Here is a 19,546-nt window from a genome sequence, read left to right as displayed (position 1 = left end):
TAAGATTATTTACCCAATATACACCTGGCATGGTGTTAAACTTAATTCAGATAACCAGAATGGAGTACACATGAGTCCAATATAAAAAGTACCAGAGAGGAGTTTTAGGAAAGAGGGGAAAGGGCCCTCAGGTACCCAGGAAGGTATATAGCTCCTCATCGAGGTTGTGACCTCTGGGCTTTTTTGTCTTGAGGTCCAAAATACATTTAAGTTTCCAATTGACTGAGTGTAAGTTCACGGTTACCTCCTCTTGGTGGTTTAATGACTGCATGAATTCCAAAAAACAAAAAACCCTCTAGTGTGCCATCATGTTTGTTCTTAAAATGGAGGGCCATGGGGTAGGTCGGATCAGCATTCTTGATAGCCCTGATATGTTGTAGCACCCTCAATTTCAGTTTTCCTTTGGTGCTACCGACATACCACTTGTTACATGGGCAGTTTAAAACGTATACCACAAATTCAGTTTCACAAGTGATTCTAGATAAGATCTTAATGTTCTTTCCTACAATAGGATGTTGGTAGCAGTTAGTGCTAACTGCATAAGTACACGCTTTACATTTTGAACATTTTTGGAAGCCAGTCCTTTTGGTATTCATCCAACTGGTTCCCAATTGATCATAGAGAGGACTCATGAAACTTGGTACAAGGGTGTCTTTAAGTGAGGACGATCTATGGAAGGTGATATTCACTTTAGGTGCCAATAGTTTGCAGAGATGTTCATCTAACCGAAGAACATGCCAGCGTTTCTTTATCACCTGGCGAACATTCTGGGCACCACTCCCATAGGTTAAGATTAAACGTGTGTCCTCATTATCCGTGGTTTTAGTTTGAACAGAGTTGGAAACCAAAAGTAGGGAACGATTCATGTCCCTTGCTTTCAAAAATGTAAGCCATCAAAGCACATTCACTGTCAAAGGTGTTAATGTTCGAACAATTTCTTCGTATACGAACAAATTCCCCATAGGAGATACTCCATTTTAGGGCTGTAGGGTGGCTGCTCTTCGTGTGTAGTGGAATGTTGGAACTAGTGGGCTTCCTGTGTAGGCTGGTGGTGAGTTTGCCACCTGTTACAGAAACTTCAATGTCCAGAAAGACAATATCTGTCTTACTGTGACTTTCCGTAAATTGCAGGTTAAGCTCGTTAGAATTTAATACTCTTACAAAGTCCAACCATTCCTGATCAGTGCCATCCCAAATCACAAACAAGTCATCTATGTAGCGTAACCACAATGTTATTTTATCTGTATATTTGATATTTTTGGGATGCCAAACAACAAACTTCTCCCACCAGCCCATAGTCAAGTTCGTATAGGACGGGGCAAACGTGGTGCCTATATATATATATATATATATATATATATATATATATATATATATATATATATATATATATATATCACACTTTTATAATAAATTAATAATTGATATCACACTTATGAATATAATGTTGATCAACAATGGGTAATCTGACACTAGCACACTTCTTTACAATCAATGAGGAGTTGGTATAGGATGGATAAGGAAGCGAAAATACTTTTATGGTTTCAAGGGAAAAGCAATGAGGAATAAAATGCAGTACGGAAATAACTTGATATGATTTTAGCAAAAGATAATATAATCACTTTTTCTCTGGCAATTCACCTCCCTTCCTATGCAATGTAAGAAATGGAAGGAGGGCACACAGTCATCAAGAATCCCAACAAAATGCAATACGAAACGCAGTTCCCCCCTAGCAAGCTTAGAGAAAAACAGGTATGATATTAAAACGCAGGTCCAAAATGCTTTGAATGTGGTGGCAATGAAGTGAAATGATGCAAACATTGATTTTAATTCTCTGTAGAGGTTCAGGGTGAGTGATAGCTAGTTGGTATTAGTGCAGGCTCACTTTAGCAATGCTCGATGAGTAACTAGCAGGTTAAAGAGAATTTTAGCAAAGGAAAGCAAAGAGCTGCTGATTTTTACACGTGGCTGAAATGATTGCAAATGTCAAATCGCGGCAAATTAGTCGCTCGCTTCGAGCGTAATTACGGAGGCACTATAAGCAGTAGGAAGTCGGTTCTAGGTTCGTTGGAAAGCCTAGAATCTTAGCTTTAAGAAAATCTCACTCCAAACAGTTCCGGAGATACGGACGATTTTGTGAAGGTAGTTTTTCGGATTTGAAATTTAAAAGTTCAAAATGACAGGTGACAGTTTTCAGCTTTAAAAAGGACAGAATGACACACATGAATTCCTATGATGTAGTTCTAAATAGGTTAAAATAGTTTTAACTAGATTATGTTAAACTAAGAGATTAGTCTGGCACAGTCCTAGAGTACTCACACTATCTTTTGGACAGGAATGGCTTCGTCACTGATCGGGTCAGGATTGGCTGGACTTCTGCTAGCGGTTCTTCACAGCGGTCTGGTCTCTGGTTCTGCTCTCAGAACTGCACAGTTCTGGTCTCTCTGGATCTCTGGTCTCTCTGGATCTCTGGTCTCTCTGGATCTCTGGTCTCTGGAAGTTGATGGATTTGAAGTCTGGAGTCTCCCGGCAAAGCGTCCCGCAAGAAAGTGGAAAGTGAATCCCTACCTGGGTTTCAATGTTCCTTTTATGTGTTTTGAAAATGGGTGTGTGCCTGGGCCTAGCTAAGCCTGCCCCTCTCTACTTGTCATTGGCCCAATTCCTCCTCTCTCCCTTGATTGGCGGAAGGAAATGTGAGTCAGAGTGATGCTGTAGGTTTTATGGTCCGAGGATCCTTCCCCTGTCAAATTGCACACAAATCTATATTTGATCCAAACACACATTTATCTATGTACCATTTTTCTAATATTATAGGTCCAGTTAACATATTTTCTGTAGTACCAAACCATCTGATCCCTGTCTTTGTAGGATGTCGTGTCCACTTTTGACAGAATTCTGGCCCTTTTCATCCAGATAACGACCTTTAAACCTTTCTAGATTTGACACAACTGTACACCCCCTTCTACACACATTCCAGTAAATTTTCATTTGTCTAGCTTAAACACAGTGTCTGCAATATCAATAAATAGCGGGGTTCTGCCTCAGAACATGGTACAGAGTCCTTACGCCTTTTAAAATGTGCACGGAAAAATCCCAAGAATAATGATATTATTTATATAATTTTGACCAGTCAGCACTATGAGTTATCTATCTTTTTAAAATTATGCCCTGGTCAAAAAGGGGTGTGGCTTCCCACATCACATGGTGGAATAACTGGTTTATCCACTTCCCCCAAGCTCAGTTTGCTCTCATGGGCACTGCCCCTCCAAGTTTCTCCCCAGAGGAAGCCATTTACGACCCCCCCAATATAACATTTGCACGAGTCCAGGACAGGGCTTTGTGTAATTTCCTGCAGTCTGCAGGTACCCCTACCTTAATTCAATCAGAGAGGTGTGATCTCCTTTTGGTGGGGGCAGCAGGATGCAGCCAGGCCTGGGAAGAGTTGTTGAGCCAGTTCAACTCCTGTCGGGGGTAGTTGTCAGGCAGAATTCAATTTCTTTAAGCCAAGCTTCAGCTAAATGTCCTGTTTGTTCCCAGTTTAAATCAAACTTACAATTTTTACACATGCAGCTAGAATGCTGATTCTAAGTTCAAAACCATGACATTTAATAGCTGCAAACTATGTGACACTCAAAAGTAGGTCACTCATTTAATTTAAACATTTCAATTTTAGTGGTTTTAGTCCAATTTCACTTAAGCTGCTGACATCCACAGCTCAGCCAGTTTTGTTATAAACATTGTTTTGGGCTCTTCATCTTCCCAGATTTTGTATGCACACAAGAATACATTCTGCCAAATGTCTTCTGGTGTTCATTGAGATTTTTGAATATCTTGTGATGTTTAAAATAGGCATTTTGAGCGTGCATTCAGGGAAACAAAGGTGATTTTAAAGCGCTTTTAAGCTAACAGCACTGTTATTTTTCCTTTGACACCACCTTTCACCCCTTCCGCTTCCGGTCCATCATGCTGGCACTGGTGGGTGGCAGGTTAGACAACCATTTTGGTGTGCACACAACCGAGCGGTTTTCCTGGTTCTGGGATGGAATGATGGGCGGTGACAGCTCATCCCCACATCCACCCAGTCTATTGATTTAGTTTTGTTCTGGGATAGAATGATGGGCGGTGACAGCTCATCCCCACATCTACCCCGTCTAATAATTCAACATGGGTCAAAACCCTTGACACGTGCTTGTGAGGGTGGGGGAGGAAGAGATGGATCAAATGCTGTATTTGATTAGGTGGGAGAAGGCCGTGATGTGTTTGTAGTGTCCGCGGTCACTGCGGTTGTCTGTGGACATACTAAACACTGGGCGCACTACTGGCTATTTTAGTTTAGTATTATGTTTGTTTTGGGTTGTTAGAGGAGCATTGGTTGAAGAGGGGTATGTATTGAAGAGTGTGTGCGTTGGTTGTGATTGTTTTTTAGAATGTTAATTGAAGTGGATAGGTCTTGCGGTGGATGTAATATGTTTTTGGGTTGTGCTAATTTGGTAGGTGTTAGTTTCTATGGGTGTGTTATGCTGCAGTGGTTGTGGCCAGGGCCTAGAGTCTTGGATGCATGGCCGAAGTGCCGTAGGCCTTCGTCCATGTACCCAAAACTCTAGGCCCTATCTACAACCACCGCTGCATAACAAACCCATGTTATCAAAGATTTTGACTGTGGTATGTGGGCTGCTTAGGGGATAGGTTTTCAAAAATGTGTGTCCTGATTAGTAGTAGTGTAATAGTGTTTATAGGATAGTGAGATAACGTGTGCTAGTTTGTTTGTTGGATTGTGTCAGAATGTTGTTATTGAAGACTCTAGGCATTTTGTGTTGTATTTTGTGTTCGTTTGCATGGCTGTGTTATGTTGCAGTGTTTGTGAGTTTAATTATTATATACTTACCGTTTCCTTTGTTGAGGCTGTATGAAGAGTTTTGGCCAGGCCATGAAGTCAAGATTGAAGTGTTTGGCAACAAGCGCTGTAGCATAAGACACCCATGGAAGCAAATATTTTATTCAAGAGATGTATATGTACTGTGCGGAAAATATTCATACCTGGAGTTTGAGATCATGCATGTGGATGTGCATGAATCTGCAAGTAGAAATGTTGGAGAGTTTACTAGTAGGTTCTATAATTCCTTTGCAGTCACAGCCCAATTGTACTCAGAGTGATCAACAGTACATCTAAACTGCTGAATTGTGATGATGGAGTTAGATGTAGAGGTCTCGGATGTGATTCATGGATGGTTTTGTGACTGATTAATAGTAGCCAATGAGGGAATGGTGCAGAGAGTGAAGTGGAAAGGGTAGAAGAACTGCCCCAGTGTTACACGGTCCGTGGACACCATGGCTGTTCGCAGATAGGGTGTGCCACATCCAGGGTTTCTCAGCAAATCCAGCATGGAAAGGGGACTGTAGGGATGAGCCAATCAGGTATTGAGGTTCTGCTTTGTATTGAAAGAGGCTGTGTGTAGTGAAGAGGTGGAGAAAGTCAGGGTGTTGGTGTTTGGAGATATGTTTGTGAAAGGTTTGGAGCAGTTTGCAAAATGTAGGAATGTGGGAAACAATTTTGATGTAAAAGGAGTGGAGGTGGTGTGGAGCACTGGGCCTGGTTTCAATTTGCAAGCAATGGTAGAAGTGTGTCAAGATATGGCTGGGGTTAACAGTCTACATGTGGTTGTCCTGCACTGTGCCCCTACTTTGTTGGAAGATCTGCAAAACTTGGTTCGGGCAGTAATGACGCTACTTCCAAATGGCAAGATATTTTTTTCTGGTTTGATACCTAGGGCAATATGGGACCTCAGCAAAATGTTTCTAGGTGGTTAATCAACCGAGGCATGTTTGCTTTTATGACTAGAGCTGGCATGTTCTTTTGCAACAATGACAATATTGACTCTGGGAATGTTGATTACTTTAAAGAAGATGGCATGTATTTATCTTTTATGAGAAATGCCATGCTGTTTCGGAACATAAGGGTTGCTTTGGAGAAGCTAATGTGAAGATGTTTTGAGGCTCAATAAAAAAAAGAGAAAAAATACAAAGAAAAGGTGTTTCTGAAGCATCTGCAAAAAAAAGGGGGTCTTTTCAGAGCCAACCTCAAAGGGGAAATGGGTCACAATATTAAAATGTTAATTCCCCACGCTCAGATTTTACGATTTGTCCGCGGACACACGTATTACATACAGGGATTTTGAGGCTGAGAGGCATGCAAATGAGTCTTAGCAGAGCAAGGGATTGGTCAATAGGGTTTACTGGGTGTGATGTGTGAGCAGAGACTTTGTCAGAAAATCTTTTTTCTGAGACGAGAGCATATAGCTATGGCTGTGTGTTTCAGAAAGCAGATTGTCTGCATTTTGGGAGATTTGTGGATACATTGGTTGGAGGTGCATGCAGATCGCTGTGGAATGGCTGTACAACTTGAATTCCCTCATGTGAAAGTGCTTATGATGGTGCTTATGCACAAACTTCGAGCAACAGTTTGCCCTCGCAATCCAAGTAACGAGTAAGTGTACTATAGTTGTGATGTCACTTAGCCCACTACCATTTCATGGTTTACTCCTATATTGTCATAACTTTGATCTGTCAATGCCAAACGAATGCACTCTTGCAATTCTATACATCAGTCGCAATTTGGGGAAATCATAGTGGTCTCCTTATGTTTATTTCATATACAGCCATGAAGCAATATTTCTTTGTGTCCCAAATGTGTTGGAATGCATAGTCATTCAATATTTGACAGTGTCTAAGTAGCATGTGTCCTAGCAACTATGCCATTGGATACTAGATTTGTCATTGTCAACTAAGGTTTAATACACTTATTTTGTTTATTTAAAAACAGTTTGTATCTTTCTCTTTCACATGTGGTACAGGCTGGTGCCTATCGTTCTTTTAGATGGTGGCTTCATGGGATACTTGGACACTGCGTTTGACAAGTAATACCCGCCTATGTCGTTGGTGCCATTGGAGAAACTTCCCCCAGTTACAGAGGTCAGTACAGGGAATTTGCCCTCACTGTGCTGCAACCAGAACTTTATAATGTGTAGTAGATTTGTGCCATCAAAATCAGCAACAAAAAAAGCACCACAGAACTTTCATCAATGGTTGTTTCAATTTATCAGTGAATCAAGTGTGTGTCCACTCAGCAGTGTTCCGGCCCTTGCCGAATTCTGTGATTGTGTCTCTGACTCTGTCATTCTGTCAAACTAAGAATGTATTAATTTAAATCTTCCTCTGACATCACTGTCCTTTGTGTGTCAGGGGCAAACCATGACATGTAGTTGTTCATCCATCTCAACAAATGTTACCCACTGCTGGAAAATTACTGCTTGTTCAACCTTGTGCCCCTCCAAAGCTATTCTTTTCATGTACCAGAAGTATGACACTTCCTTGCGGACCAGCAAAGAGTTCCTTCCAATAAAACAAGACCCCAGTCACAGTATATTATGTCCTAGACTAACATGTGTCACTCCACCCGCTTTCTAGCTCTGATGTGCCAGACCTGGCAGCTATCAATTCCGACCCCCGCTGGTTGTCTCAGGGGCAAGACCCCCACACACTTCACCTCGCTACTGACCCATAGTGGGATAGTACAAACACGTGTGCAATTTATAGGCCTCTAATATATAACTGCGGTCTTGGGTTCCGGGGTCCACGGCATGGCTGTAGGGGGTTGTAGCAGGGCTTGCTTGGACATTCTCGTATGAGACATTTTGTTAGGGCTCGAGAATTGCTCCTTGCAAAAAATGTTTACGTGTTTTGCCGTATAAACAGGAGATGGGCTGATCTGACAGGTGGTGTGGGGTGGCTGTTGAAGTCACTGGGAGAATGCGAAGTTCTCCAGAGGAACAAAGTAAAACACTCAACATTTTGCACACCATTGGTGAATGGTAGCAAACAATTCATATGTTTTCCAAACATATTTGCAATGCCACTATGGCCTGAAGGGCTATAGGTTCCCATTCTGAGTGAAGGTCAGCGGCTTTGAATTTCTGCTTGTTAGCTGAGCAAAACCACGCATCGTACACAGTATAAGGTTCAATTGTTTTTCGACCTTAAAAAAAGGGAGGATTCCGAAAGGAATGAATGAAGGGAAGGGTGCAATACCGTTAAATATGATAAGGGTCACCATTCCTAAACTGGACAAAGGAAGATGTTATTTCATTTTATGAAAATTCGTTGACTTGAACAGACTCTCTGTGTTACGGCGAGAGAGAGTGTAAATGCCGAATATTATGTAAATTTTACTTTCGACGATTTTATAGAAGAACAAGTGAACTTATCATTCACCAACTGTTATTGCTGGCTTACATTGTACGCTTCTGTTCTTTGTGGCATATTGCAATGACACAGAAATACAACCTGTGTCTGTACTTGCCTTTGTCCCAGGCACTTGGCCAGTCCAGCATCGAGATGCATGTAGTCCACCGGTGGGTTCCCTCAGGTTCCACAAACGCTTAATTCAACGCTAATATTTAATTATAATTCCGTCCATGTGTTCTTCGTGCACTTAGCTTGCTCCCTGATTGTAGCGTCGGCCTCCGCATCCAATTTCGAGCTGACCATACTCCATAGCACTAACTTCTGAAGCCAATTGTGGAGTACTTTCCACGTTGTTTAGCAGGTGAGGTCACTGTTAGAACATGGTAACGTTTTTCATGTGTGTTTAAAGATGGTGCAGTGAAAAGTCACACAGTGTGGGCACTGGGTGCAGTATTTGCATACTGTCAGTATGAAAGAGGGTTTGGTTGAAGTGCAGCTAATATGTGCTTGGTTAGTGTGCGTTGTTCTCTTGTTCCCATTGTTTCTCGTCTGTATTCATCATTAGCTTTAAGCAAAGTGTGGTGGTCCTCCATACACAATGGAGGACATAACAAATGCACACCCTTGTGCTGTATATACCAGCCAAATAAATAAAATTATGCTTTATAAATGTCTCAAACTCAATCTTCGTATTGTGTATTTATTCCTTCATGAAAAAAGTTTGTACAATCCAATTTCATTCATTTGTTTAACATCAAAAATAATCATCACTTTCATCTGTATATACCCCTATTTATGGTATACATCAATTTACATAATCCCTAATTAAAAATACAGTTTCATAAAAACGAAAATTCATTAATTTTCTGAATTTCTCAATTCAAATCCTCATAGATCCTTGTATGGAGGTAATGTGAACTTCCAATGAATTGATATCCTTAATTTGTTGTTTCTGTTTGTGCTCCCAGTGTGAGCTACTAGAATTTTTACCTAGATCTTCCACTATGCGTTTCGGGCGATTTTTCCGCCCTTCTTCAGGTGGGGATATCAATTTTTCCTTTTCTTAATTCTACAAAGTAAGTATATGTATAAATTACTCCATTCATTTATAAATACTTCTGATGTGTTACTTTTCACATTATTCATACTCAGTACACTGTACTAACCTTGAGAGAGTAAACCCAAGTGTGGCAACCTTTTGCACGTTTCTATATTATTGCAATGATTTTTCTTATGTGTTTTTTGCTGTGATGTTTGAAACTGTTAAAAACAAAATAATTTCACTTATTAAGTACGTGTGTTACTTATTTAAGTACGCGTGTTACTCGAGTTACCATGAACACTCCTGACTACAGTCACGGAATAACGTGCGCTCGTTAGTTACCTTATTGTTTTTTCGATCCTTCCAAACGCTGCCAGCTCTCGTGATCACTCTGTGTCCTGGGTCCTGCATCCAATGGTTGCTAAGCAAGAGTTATTTAAGTATATGTAATAAGGTGTGGGAAAGTAACCCATATGGTTGTAATATTGATTGCAGAATTATCAAGAATTACAGCAACATGGAGAACTGAGCTCCCCCATTGGATACCTAACATGTTAACATACAGAGAACAGGCTTCCCAAATCAGAATTAAGTGTGACATTACCGCGAGGTAAGTGTCGCAACTAAAGTGATTTCTTCCCAAAATTTTCATCGCAGAGTTGGGCCCAGCGCTGATTTTTAGCGACTGATCCCACTTGCCATCAAACCACATTTGAAAGTTAAAAATAGTGTTGTGAGTGACAGGATTTTGAGGACGGATAACTAAAGGGAAATTATTTTGTTTTTAACAGTTTCAAACATCACAGCAAAGGACACATAAGAAAAAATGTTGCAATAATATAGAAACTTGCAACCATGTGCAAGTCCAACCTTAACAAACTGCAAATTACCCTTAATAATGCCATTAGAGCGGCATTAAATATTCCAAGAAACCAACACATATCTGATATCAGGACTAACCTGCATTGGCTCCCTGTCAAATAGAGAATTGTGCTGAAAACACTTGCCCTTACCCACAAATGCTTGACTAACAAGGCCCCCGTCTACCTCTCAATCGCCTTTCCCTCCACACTTCCTCTCGACCCCAAAGAACTACCCTGACACACAGCCTATCTTTGTCAAGATTTAAACTCCAAAAAGCCGGGGGCGTGAGCTTCCCCGTTATGGCCACTAAGCTATGGAACACTCTTCCGTCCACTATCAGGACTGAGCCTTCATTTAATTCTTTCAAACTGAAAACCAAATCTTGGCTTTTCGCTCAAATCTAATGTAGCTTTCTGCCTGTTGCAATCACCTTGAGTTTCTGCCTCATCAAAACTTTTGTTTAGCCTAAGTTATGTTCCTATGATAACTGCTCATTGTGATCACCTCTGCACTATATTGTAAATTTAGGCTATGTTGTCTATCTTGTATATGTTGTGTAATCTATGTAAATATGCCTACCATGTTTTTGACGCCCGGATGCCTTTGGGCCTGGCGCGCTACAAATTAAATAAATACAAATAAATACAAATACAAATACTAGACATTTCTGTGTAAAAAAAAAATATTACTTTTAGTGTACCTAATACAGAAAGTTTATAAATATATACAATAAATGTAGTGTACTCATTAGTTTCTTAGTAAGTTTTGCTGTTACTGCTGGCCAGGTGTGCTGTTGATTTTTGCTGTGCAGTTTCTGTGAGCAAATTCTCTTCGAGGCATATCGAATTTGTTTTGATATATTCCATTATGTTGCATATGCTATGTAATTGAACGGTTGGTGTCTCACATAACAGTTTCCACTTCTTATTTATTATTGAATGTAATGTATTTAAGTGCCGCTATTTGAACATGTTCAGTGTTTTTATTTCATGATGCAACAATGTAAGATACCCCCTGAGTTTTTGGATAGTGTTGCTATTGACCACGTCCGTCCGCATCTGGAGACATCAGAACCACTAGCGCAGGTAGAGGGTTCAGTATGTTCTATGTTATATGTATATAAACTAAGGGAGTCCTAGTAAACATTTATCAAATTTATATTTTCTATATCTATATTCAGTAAAAAAAAACTTTCTTAAAGGGACGTTATGGTTAAGTTGCGCTACTAAAAACCTATGAAATTCAGTGAAAAAAACATTGTTAAAGGGACGTTATGGTTACAGGTAAAACCGAAAAACCCCTGAAATGTGCAAGTTATGGTAAGATAAGCAACCATAACTCGCACCACCACCGTGCACTGCTAAGACTAACACCCAGGACATCAAAGATGACATCACAAATGTAATTGATGACATCACTGATGTGTGGTGATTGGAGGCAGCTTTCGTAACGGCCCGATAGCTTGTGCCGTGACGTGTTTGTGCCAACCTCTTACCATGGTGAGTGGTGGCAGGTGATTTTTAGAAGGGGAGTGATTTGCACATGACATAGGTTGGGTGGGAGCGCTGGTGGCTTTGCTGTGCGAATGGAGTGCGGTAGTTGGGCACATGATGGCATGCATGGGTGCATGAAGTTGCGGTGGATCTGTTGAAGGGTTAGACTATTGGGTGCATGGCCCAAGGCCGTAGGTCGTAGTGCATGCAGTCAAGAGCATAGGCCTTCAGCACACCCACTGCAGTAATGCATGTCTGACTCTACATTCGGTAGAGGGTGGTGCTTCCATAGTGTGGTGTGTGCAGATAGGTTGGAGTAGGGCCAATGTTGCAAACAGTATGTGGGTAGGTTGGCAGTGACAGCATACTTTGTTAATGGAAGTGGGTACAGCCATAGTATGGGAATGAAAGTGCACAGGGGTGCAGGAGACAGTGTTTTCTTTCTACATTGTGGTAACAGTTCCACTTTTTTGCAGCATAGCTCCATGGCAGTGCACAGGTTGGGTAGTAGTGCTGGTGGCAGTGGTGTGTATGTGGATTGTCATCCTTGGTGACATGGTAACATGCATGGTGGCATTATGTTGTGGTGGGTGTGTTCAAGGCCTATACTATTGGGTGCATTGCTGAAGGCCGTAGGCCATAGGCCATGCACTGAGAGCCTAGGGTTTGAGCACACTCAAAGCAGTAATTAATTTGTGATGCTGCAGTAGAAGGCTGTAGGTGGTAGGCCATGCACTAAAGAGCCTAGGGCTTGAGCACACTCACTGTAGTAATGCATTTGTGACTCTGCATCAGTTAAAGGGTGGTGACTTGTACGGAATAGGTGTGGAGCACATTTCAGGTGCAATAGAGCAGCAAAAGTGAGATGCCATGCGTGTACGTTTGGTTTAGCAGGTGAGGTCACTGTTAGAACATGGTAACGTTTTTCATGTGTGTTTAAAGATGGTGCAGTGAAAAGTCACACAGTGTGGGCACTGGGTGCAGTATTTGCATACTGTCAGTATGAAAGAGGGTTTGGTTGAAGTGCAGCTAATATGTGCTTGGTTAGTGTGCGTTGTGAAGATTTATTGAAGTTGCTCCAATGTTACGAAGCTGTTGTGGGTAGGTTGCCAGTGACACAATAATTTGTGGATGGCAGTGGGTAGGGGTGGTGCAGGCTGTGGTACATTTGTGGATTCTGCTAATTGTGACATGGTGACATGCACGGTGACACTATGTTGCGGTGGGTGTGTTTAAGGCCTAGAATATTGGGTGCATGGCCGAAGGCTGTAGGACGTAGGCTATGCACTCAAGAGCCCACGGCAGTGATGCATTTGTGACTCTGCGTACGTTAGAGGTGGTGACTTGTACGGAATGGTTGTGGAGCATATTTCAGATGCAATAGAGCAGCAGAAGTGAGCTGTCATGCGTGTACCTTTAGTTTTGCAGGAGAGGTCACTGTTAGAACATGGTAAAGTGTTTCATGTGTGGTTGGAGATGTGCAGTGAAACGTCATGCAGTGTGGGCACTGGGTGTAGTGTTCACATATTGTCAGTACGGTAGAGGGTATGGTTGAAGTGTAGCTTATATGTGCTTGGAAAGTGCACTGTGTGCAGATTGCTTGGAGTAGGGGCAATGTTGTGAACACTTTGCGGTTAGGTTGGCAGTGACACAATACTTTCTGAGTGGAAGTGGGTAAGACCATAGTATGTGAATGGAAGGGTGTAGGGGTGCCAGAGACAGTGTAATGTTTGTAGAATATGGTAACTGTTGCCTTCAACGCTATGTATCTCCATTGCGGTGCAGCGGTTGGGTAGGAGTGCTGGTGCTAGTGGTGCGTATGTGCACAGCGGTAGTTGGTGACATACTGACATGCATGGATGCATTACAATACGGGGAATGTTTGCAAGGAGCACACCCACTGCAGCAATGCTGGTTTGACAGTGCATGAGGCACAGGGTGGTGATCTTTGGAGCATGGGAGTGGAGCACATTGTAGATGTGCTACAGCAGCAAAAGAGAGTTAAGAAGTGTTTATTGTGCATTTCATGGTTGTGGTGATAGTTGCATCATGCTACAGTATTTGGTGTGCGGCAGGAGATGGTGCAGTGAGAAGGTGTGCAGTGTGGCCACAGGGTGCAGTGTTTATATAATGTGAGTACGGAAGAGAGTATGGTTGAAGTGCAGCTATATGTGCTTGGTTAGTGTGATGTGTGCCGATTTATTGAAGTAGGCCCAATGTTGTGAAGCTGTTGTGCGTAGGTTGCCACCAACACAAGAATTTGTGAATGGCACTGGGTAGTGGTGGTGCAGGGTGTGGTATGTTTGTGGATTCTGTTCATTGTGACACATTTTCGTGAATGGATGTTCTATGGTGTCGGGGAGTTGGGTAGAAGTACCAGTACGTATGTTACATTTGTGCATAATGTTAGCTGCCCACATGGTTGCATGCATGTATCCATATTGTTGTGGTGGGTGTGGGCAACGGTTGCACTGTTGTGTGCATGGCCAACGGTGTGCTGGGTGCGCCACAGGATTTTTGGTGATGCTGCAATTGTGCATTTCTTAGCAGAAGTTTCTGGTGGAGGGGTTTTGGAATCAAACGGAACATGCACTGACAGTGTTTAATGGTAAATATGGAGTGGTGTACAGAAATGATAGTGTGCAATGCAGAGGTTTTGTATGTCATTGCTGCATGCATGCTTGATAATTTGACAGCATCCAATGAGGAAACGCTGCAAAAATGACACTGTAAAGGGAAGAAATATTGTGTCTGCTTTACTGGGCTGTGGCCCTCACTGTACATGGGAAAGCGCATGTGGAACATCCTGCCATTATGAGCATGCTGGCCATGGAAATGGAATTGTAGGAAATAGGAAATTAGATGTTTAGTGTGTGGTGGACAGGAAGGGATGGTGCCATATCTTTCCAATACTGTGTCATGAGTTTGGTCGAGATGCAGAGACGCACAGTGTTTATCGTCGGTGATACCTTTGTGTGCCAACTGCACAGGTTTTGTATGCAAAGAGGTGTTATTTCGTGTTGGAAGGAGTGGACGCTGCAGGTTCGGCGGGATGGTTTTGCTTTGCAGGTATGTGGCCTCCATCACAAACGAAGGTGCACTATGGAAGTCTACATTTGGGTTAAATGTCATGTGGACGTTTAATCCGTCACCTGAAGAGGTTGCTGAACGCATTGATGCAGATTGTTCCTACTGTCAAGGTCATTTTCTCATGCATAACACCAAGAGGAATATGGGCCCATGCCAGTGCAATTTGTCCCCAGCCAGAGGTCGAAAGGTGTGTTATAAGCAGAAGCATGCGTGAATTTATGCAGACTGCTGGCATGTTCTCCACCCACTATGAGATCATGAGGTGGCAAATTATGTAGTGGTTCCGCAGAAATGGCATTTATTGGGCGCCATTGGCCATGCCATTTTCTTTTACACTGTGCAAGAAGCATTGACCAGAATGTGGTAAAAATCTGAGGAGAGGCAAACAGAAACACATATAAAGAGAAAAAAACAAAAAAAGTTGCTTGCAAAAATTAAAAGAAAATAATAGATATTGCTTCCCCCGCCAACCCCGGTTCCCCACCTTCACTATCATGAAAAGGTAGCGAATTCCGCTGTACTTTCAGGATTACACGTGCCACATCCTGGGTGACCATGTGGATGTAAACGGATGGAGAAATTGTGCACACTTTTACTGAAGTTTACAGTGGACGTACTTTGGAATGGCACGACACTTGTACTGTAAATGTGTAACGGTACATTTGACGTGATGTACAGGAGTGACAGTGTTGGATGATGGTGGCTTCGATGCGAATGGTGGATTCGTGTGTGCCTATTTACACATAGCTCAATGAGGTAGTACTGCAGAGAAGATAGTGGAAAGGGAAGAACGACTGCTCCAGTTTTACAGGGGTGCGGCCCTCGCAGTACTTTGGGAGGTGCACGTGCCACAATCTACCCTTCCCACCATGTTGCCCAATTGACATCGGACTGTGGGGATTGTCCAATTAGGTGATTATGGTATGCGGCAATAGGAAGAAGGACTCCTGCTTCTCTCTGGCCTGGCCCTCGCCATACCTGAGGAGGCACACGTGCCACATTCTGAGCTTCTCACCATGCTGGCCAATGGAAATGGGACTGTAGGGATTATCCTATTAGGTGTTCAGGGTGTGCATCACAGGAAAGCGATCTAATAGGGAGAAGGATTCCTCCTGCTTCACTGGGGCGTGGACCTTGCGCTAGTTCAGAAAGCGCATATGCCACCTTCTGCCTTTCTAAGCATGTTGGCCAATGGGAATGTGACTGTGGGGATTATCCAATTAGCTGCTTCGGTTTTGCTTCACAGAAAGGGGCGGTAACATTTTCTTACAATACTTTGTGCACTCAGACTGGCAGAAATTGAAAGATGCAGAGTGCTGTTACTGGGTGATGCCTTTGTGGTAGATTTGCACAGGTATGCCCATTAAAGAGACTTGCTTGGCAATTTCGGGTTCGAAAGATAGGAGGCATTGTGGTGCGCTGCTGATGTCTGCAATTTTGGCATTGTCCTTGACCTTTGCAAAGAAGTGGTCACATTTGCACCTTTTCAATTTGTCGTGCTACAGTATGGAGCTCAGAATTTGGGTTACACGCCTTGTTCACATGTGTTGCATCAACTCAAGAGATTGATGAAAGCAGTGAAGCATTTTTTTCCCACTGCAAAGATTCTATTCTCATCTATACCACAAAAAGGAGGGTGGGACTGTTCTAATGCAGTTTGTTCACAGCCAGAGAGCAGAAGGTGGATCATCAATGGAAACATGGCTACTTTTTGTGCGATTCTGCAATGTTCTTCTGCAACAATGACATGATTGATTCTCAAAATGCTGACTTATTCTATGACAATGGCATTTCTTTGTCCAACATTGGCAATGGTATTTTGTTGTTCAATCTACAGGATGCGGTGAAGAGTGTACTGTACGAATGGGCAGAGTGCAGAAAAATTAAAATCTCTATAAAAAGCAAACATCCTTTTCTTATCCATATCACTAAGAAGAGTATGCTGCTGTTCTAATGCAGTTTGTTCACAGCGAGAGGGTGGAAGGTGTATCATCAATGGAAGCATGTCTACTTTTTTGTACGATGCTGCAATGTTCTTCTGCAAGAATTACATCATTGATTCTAAAAATATGGACTTATTCCATGACAATGGCATTTCTTTGTCCAATATTGGCAATGATATTTTGTTGTTCCATCTACAGGATGTGGTGAAGAGAGTACTGTATGAATGGGCAGAGTGCAGAAAAAGAAAAATCTCTATAAAAACCACAAAAAGAGTGTTTCCTTAAAAGCATCTAAAAAAAACAAAAAGACAAAAGGCTCTTTCTAGAGCCACCAGAACATATGAAATCCACTCTCACGGTTTAAATGCATTCCACCACGCCTGCAGACAGCACGAAAAGTATGCGAACACTGCTTTACTTCCGGGATTCCATGTGCCACATCCGGCCCATTTGCAGAATGGCTTGCAATGAAATGGAAGCTAAGAGATTGTGCAATAAGGCTTCTGGGTCTGGTGTGAGCAAGAATGTGTAGGAAGCATAACGTTTGCAAAATAGTCACCAATTAAATATTATAGCACGGTATATAATCTTGCTAGCAGGTAATTGCAATAGCTACTGCAAAGGGTGGGCAGGGGTTTGGACATGCATTGCGAATGAAAGCCATCTACTGCAATTCGCTCCCAATACCCACTGCATTATTTTCTTCTTGCCTGTGAACAAAGGGCCACTGTACAGGTTGCTATGAACAGTACAACACTACAGCAAATGTCTATATCGAACGTCTGATGCACTAGTCCTTAACAGCTTGTGCAGTGGCGCTGCCATATGTCTTAATGTTTCACCACAGGTAATGTGTTCTCGCAGATATTGATCTGCAGCATATTGTATGACATGTATTACACCACAAAACTGCTATTTGTACTTCTTCAAACATAGCAATCTGTGCATCGAAGCGAAAGTACCTTCACTTGATGGCACGGCATTAGCCATATCTGTAGCAGTCATGGAGATTTGTACATTTTGCGACAGGAATACTTTTCATCAGGAGACACACAGTTTCATTAAGCAGAGCAACAAGACAGTTGTTCAGGCAGCTGCTTGCGGCCACAGTACTGGTGCAACTGGCACTCATAATCTTTGAGTTCTGAAGATTTTGTTGTTTACTTACATGTGCTTACATTTAACTGTCTACAAGTTAGCAAGCAGCAACAGCATTCATAGTTTCCAGACTCACTACAGACTGTCATATGTGTCATATCTTTTATGAACCTGTACAAACCGCAGTGAACAACTTGCTACGTAACCTCAAGGTGCGAAGTGAAGAGACAGTGGCCCTCATTACGACCCTTGCGGAAATCAACTGACATGACCGCCATAGCGTAAATAGCGTTTCCGCCACAGCACGATGGAGGAAAGTGCGGCTAATTCTGACCCATCGGGCACGAGCATTACGCCATGGCGGAAGTGCAAAGTCCGCGATGGCGGAAATGACCCCAAAACGCCCCTTACCGCCGTCGTACGTCGCCTAGGTGCAATTCTGCCACCCATATTAGCGGTCACCGTAATGAGCGGTCAGCGCAAAATACGGTGACCGTAAATATACGGAAACGGAAGTAAAAACATGGGGCCGGAACGGGAAACAGCACGCCGTACACCTATAAAAGCAGAATCCCAACACAACTATTAAAAATCCGACCCTGAGACACATCCCAACCCGTTATCCACCCCAGTTAAAAAAATAAATATGGGAAAAGTTGCTAAAAAAGCGTGCGACCGCAAGCGGCAGGTCCACTTCTCCCACGAGGAACTCACCGTGCTCACAGAGACCCTCCAGGAGAACGCTGCCGTCGTCTTCTCGAAGCAAATGACCAGGACGGCACTTGCGAACAAGAAGGCCATATGGGCGCTGGTGGCACAGCGGGTAAGTGCGGTGGGGACCGCACCGCGCAACCCACAGCAATGCAGAAAGCGATGGGACGACCTACGGATACGCGTCCGGAGCATACTCTCTGCCAACCGGAACATTGCCACAGCTACCGGGGGAGGATCGGAATCACCCATCAAGTTGACCCCCTGGGAAGAAATCTGTGCCTCCCCCATTGGAATGGAGAGCATAGAGGGAGTCGGAGGGATGGAGAAAGGAGTGCAGACATCAGAAGAATCAGGTAGGTGGGCCAAATGAAACTATGCCAAATCCACAATTACCAACCATGTGCAGTACCATGTGTCCCCATAGTGCACTAGAAACACATGTCCAGGAGAACGTCCACATACATTGCCATGACAGCGCCCCTTAAAAGTCAGATTAAATAAACAAATATTTAAAAATCCAAAAAACACACTCTACATGTGCAGCATGCACACCCTAACTGCAGACTGCCAAATAACTGCATCCCCAATGCACAAAAAAATGAGACCACCTCCAAGGCCCTGACCCAAATCACCCCCAGGTACCACCCCAATGCATGTGATACAATTGCCATTACAATTACCACAGACCCATGAATAACGTTCGCCCTCCTTTACTCCACCACAGGGTCAGATTCCAACGACGAGCTTCAGGACACCCCTACCAGCACACCTGCAAAGAGGGCCAAGACCAACGGCCAAAGACCCTCCACCTCAGCTGCACGGATCAAGACACGTCAGCACACTGGAGGGGACATCAACAGGCACCCCAGCAGCCAGCATGTCCACAACAGCAGCACCACAGGTCCCCCCAATGGATGCCACAGAAGGCACTGCTTCTGGTGGCAGCAGCACCATAGGTGAAACTGCTTTCATGCCAGCATGCTCCGACACAGAAAACGGTGCTGTAGATGTAGGATCCATCCATGACCTGTCCCAATCCCCCTGTATGTTTCATCCCGTAC

The sequence above is a fragment of the Ambystoma mexicanum genome, chromosome 2q (genome assembly GCF_040938575.1).
Source record: "Ambystoma mexicanum isolate Mex_15411 chromosome 2q, UKY_AmexF1_1, whole genome shotgun sequence".
Classification (NCBI taxonomy): domain Eukaryota; kingdom Metazoa; phylum Chordata; class Amphibia; order Caudata; family Ambystomatidae; genus Ambystoma; species Ambystoma mexicanum.
This window is presented reverse-complemented; position numbering follows the sequence as displayed.